Here is a 4,956-nt window from a genome sequence, read left to right as displayed (position 1 = left end):
ATTAATTCTACGCAACGTAATGATGATCTATTGTGCTTATCAACTTTTCATGAATGATTTCAATTGCGATTATATAAACTCAAACAATAAAGCAGTAGTGTTCACATTTTAAATATTTATATTAGTAAGAAGAGTAAATCAATGTATTCCTTTATCACAAGAAACGACGTCCCCGTGAAGGTCACCATTTTATATGTTTAATAAACAAATATTTTGTTTATCCTTCTGAATCTGTCCTGCGACCTTGGATATTATGTAAGAAAAGTAGAGCGGAAACTGCTTATCAAGCGCAAAACTGATTTTATGCAATAATCATTGTTTCAAAAATAAATTTAAAATAAACACACAGTTTTTGAAACATGTATTTCACTCTCTTTTTATAAGGGAATGTCATAAGCCGGTTTGCATGAGGCGATATTTTTTTTTTTACTTTTACTTGAGGGATTTATATTGACAGACGTAATTTCTTTTTGGCTTCTTGGGTTATGAATATCTACATACTTTTACAAATTTCGCGAATAAAAATAGATACAGGTGATTTGTTATATATTAATATTATCACATAAATTTTATTTTCTTGGTTTGAATGTACTTCTGAACCAATTTCAAACATATTTCACCATAAGATAGGTTCAGGATCTCTGTGAGATATGGGATATATGGCACCACGAGCGAGGCCGAGGCTGACCGGTTGTGGAAATGATTTGTTTTTTATTTTATTTTACACCATAGTATGTCTGCTTGATTATACTAAATATAACGATAATAAATTTTATTGCTTAATGCTCCTATTGTATTCGAACAATAATCATACTACTTATACCTTTAACTATATAAAGCGTGTTGTTAATTTGTCCTTAAATTCTCAGCTAATGAGATAAAATTGGTCAAAAGCTTTTGACATTGACCAGTTAAAAGTTTTTTTTTTTAAGTTACATAAAATATTTTCTTATTGCAAGTATTGCATAATGCAACGCTGAAGAGTTTGTTTTTTTCTTCCCACGCATTAATCTCAGGAATTCTTTTACCACTGGACTTACACGTGAAAACAATGCTATAGGCCATATTTTGTATATAAAACTAGCTTTTGCCCACGGCTTCGTACGCGTTAAATCCGGAGTAGTTTAATAGATGTTTTATACATATAAAACTTCCTCTTCAATCACTCTATCTATGAAAAAATCCATCAAAATCCGTTGCGTTGTTTCAAGATTTAAGCATACATAGGGACATAAGGCAGAGAAAGTGATTTTAAAAATAGATGTACCACAATCCAGAGAATCCAGAGTGGAACAACTGTTTGCAAGTACAAGTATATTAACATTAAATAAAATTATATATTGACTTGCATATACTGCATTAGCACCTTCTAATAACTAGTTTATGAAATCAGTCGCTATCAGTAGGTAGTAGGTACCATACATATCATTGACCTAATTTACCACAGGTACAGATACTGAGGCACGAGTTAAGGAATGCTTGAATATTAAACTTTTAGAGTAAACAAATTTATTTATGAATTCGATAAACATATTCTATCAGAATTATTACATATTGAGATTGTAAGGTAAACGTTAAATATGCCCAGTATATCCATTCTTTTGATTTTAATATTCTGCCATATTGTTTTTATTTTATTGGTTTCCAAACAACTTATATCAATATCAGCAGTAATCAATGTACAATGAATGTTGATGTATATATAAATCTATGGCTATGAATACACAAATGATCTTGTGCGCAAGATAAACAAAAATTCTAAAACTCTAAACAGAAAAAAGTTGTCTACAAGAAACAAGTTTTAAAGATAGAATCGCCTAATTAAAAAAAAAAACAATGCTGTGTAAAAAACGCTACAGTGATACTAAAGAATCAGTAGGTTTATTTTTCGATTTTAGTACATATAAATGCGAAAGTGAGTTTATATGTCTTTTGTCTTTCTTTTATGTCGTAATGGAGCAAATGCATGAAATATTTGTGTCTGGAGTTAGTCAGGATGCAAGAGTGGTAGAGGCTGCTTTTTATCGGGATGAAATAAGCCATTCCTACAGGAATTTCTTTTGACTAGGCGCAATTTAAATAAAACTATTGTAAATCGATTAAATAAATCTTGTTATGAATAAAAAAATTACGACGACTAGTAAGAATTAGTTTATGCTGATTCTACAAGACGTAATGTCGCTTCACTCGTTTATGAAATAGTATCACACATTGTTTTAAACTGTTAAATACAAAAAGCTTAGCAAGATGTGGACAAGCTACGTACAATAATAGAAAAGAATAAAAACATTTTCAAAAGAATCATGTTACTTTTAAATTATACTGTGTGGAAAAACCGTCACATACACATACAAAGATTGCGACATGTCATTCAGATATGTATATAATCTTCATGTTAAGATTGATTAAGAAAATCTTAAAGAAGAAGATGCCCATCTTAGGAATTTGAAAAATGCGCCTACACGACACCACGTAGACGAAACTCGTATCAAACTCGCGCGACTATATAAAGAAAAAAAGAATATGGGACCTGATCGGCGTTATCTAAATTATCACTTACTATATGTATTATTTGTAGTCTATAAATGAGTACAAACATTTCTTTATTATTATTTAAATTTCTAAAAGCAAAATTTCCCAACACTATCGGACCTTTAGTCTCTTCTCATCGGGCTCGTTATGAGTTACAAAGAGTTCTTACATTGCCTCATTCGATAAAAGTTTTAAATCAAGGTACAATTATTTAAAAAGTTCATTGTCCTTCTTACTTAAATAGACTTGCAGTGAATTCTATTTTTAAACTTCATTCATAACAAATGAGAAGAGTTAAAAATAGTTTACTAATTACGTATAGTTGTGAAAATATCGTCTCTTGACAATCGAGTAAAAGGAAGTGGTTGGCCTCTTCTTAATGGACGCTTTGTATAAAAAGCATTTATGTGTAAAATTGATTCGTTATATATTTTTTTAATCAAGGTTAAATTTTTGAACACAGCCCGAAATCCATATAAGTAGGTAAGCGCATTGTTATGGATTTCGTTTTTTAATGTTGTTTGTTAATCCATACTTCCATATACATATTATGAAAACAAATCTGTGTGTCGGATTCCATTGGAGATGGAAGTTACCTTGAGACTGAGAGATGAATATTTGTATAAATTGATGTCATCGATAAATACATGAAACTTTGTATTTAGGGATTGGATAGGAAGTAAATCAATATTTGTACGAGAGTTTTCGACATTTCGATACATAAGTGGCATTTTTTTTTTATATCAGTAGGCGTTTTGCTATAGTAATTTATTTAAACGTTAAATAATTGGTCTAAATGGTGTCAAAAGCATTTAGTGTTGTGTACGTTCTCGTGATTTTGTTTCGGGCAACACGCCCACGTGGAAATAATTTGCATATTTTGTTATTGAAGTTATAGAACACAAAACCAGGTCACGGTAGACAAAATGTAAGGTTAATTTACTGTCATACCGCGTAACTACTACTGTACTGTGTATCTACTAAAAAGCATTGTTACAGAATTGCATGCATGAATAAATATTTTACATGAATATTTTTTATTTATTTTTATTAAGAAGTTATGTGCGCTTTTCATACTTAAAACGATAGATTCAAACAAAAGAAGTGTGTTAATAAAATGAAAAAAAATCTTGAACAAATCTCAGAGATATGTCAACATAATTTCATACTAAAACCTTTATGATATGTGTACATTATGATAAGTGTCAAACGGAGCAAGGCTTTATTTAATTGTTAGTTTGTGGTTATTAAAACCTTACACTATGTATGATTTTCTAAATGTACATACGAAAATATTTCACACTGTTTGGTGGCAATAATAAAATTAACGTACTTATTAAGCAAGCTGTAACATACAGTATGAAGAATAAGTAATACTTCGTCTTATTATTTGCGTAGAATGTTTATAAATACATACCGTACCTGCTTATTATATTTTTATAGCTGTCTTCCTATTGGTCGTAGCGTGATGATGTAACCTTCAGCTTTTCTCCATAATATCTAACGCAGGAACGATTTTTCAATTGTTCCTGTGTCTTCGGCTAAATAGAAATTGTAAATGTAGACTAGATGAGTTATTGTAATGTCAATTTTAGTTTACTTCCTAATTAATACATTCTAGTACATGCATGCTACATGCTACAGTACATGCTATTTAAAAAGAACTACTTTTACTACGTCTTCTAAAATAATGGATTTTCTTAAAAAGCGTCTGTTTGCAGCGGCGTAGCAAAACTATGACACTGTTTTTGTATTTTATGAAATTCATTAAGGTCAGGATTTTTATGCTAGGAGGTCATTTCATTCTAACTTCTTACGCCATCGAATGTTTCAGAGTATTTTGACCGAAGTCAAAATACTAAACTAATAATAAATTAACTCAACTAATAATAACTTATTGTCTTTTTATTAATCTGTCGGATACTGTTCCCATTATACGCATCGTGATACAAGTATACATTTGCTAGTTTGCTGTTCTTATAGAAAGTTATTTATTATTTTTAGTTTTAGTACTCAATGTAAAATTATTATTCATATTTTGTATTATATTTTGATAATCTATCGGGTACTATTTATATCATACGTCTAGTTATATAAAAAATTCATTCGTTAGTCAACTGTTCTTTTATAATTTTAGAAAGTTATTTGCTATTTTTAGATTTAGTATACAGTTTTATCCGCTGAATGTATTTTAAATTGTGACATAAACGTAACATGTAGAACTTCCGCTAACTAAAATATACATAATAAAAACTCGTGAGTGAAAAGTTATGTTAAATAGTTAATTTTTTTGGCACAACAACTTTGGATGGCAACTATTTATTGTTGAACTGGTCGAATAATTAAGATAATATAATTTTTTACATATTCCATCGATACTTTACTAGTGACGGTTACATTGTACTAATTCGGTAGGGTCATTTT

This window comes from Zerene cesonia, chromosome 17 (genome assembly GCF_012273895.1).
Source record: "Zerene cesonia ecotype Mississippi chromosome 17, Zerene_cesonia_1.1, whole genome shotgun sequence".
Classification (NCBI taxonomy): Eukaryota; Metazoa; Arthropoda; class Insecta; order Lepidoptera; family Pieridae; genus Zerene; species Zerene cesonia.
This window is presented reverse-complemented; position numbering follows the sequence as displayed.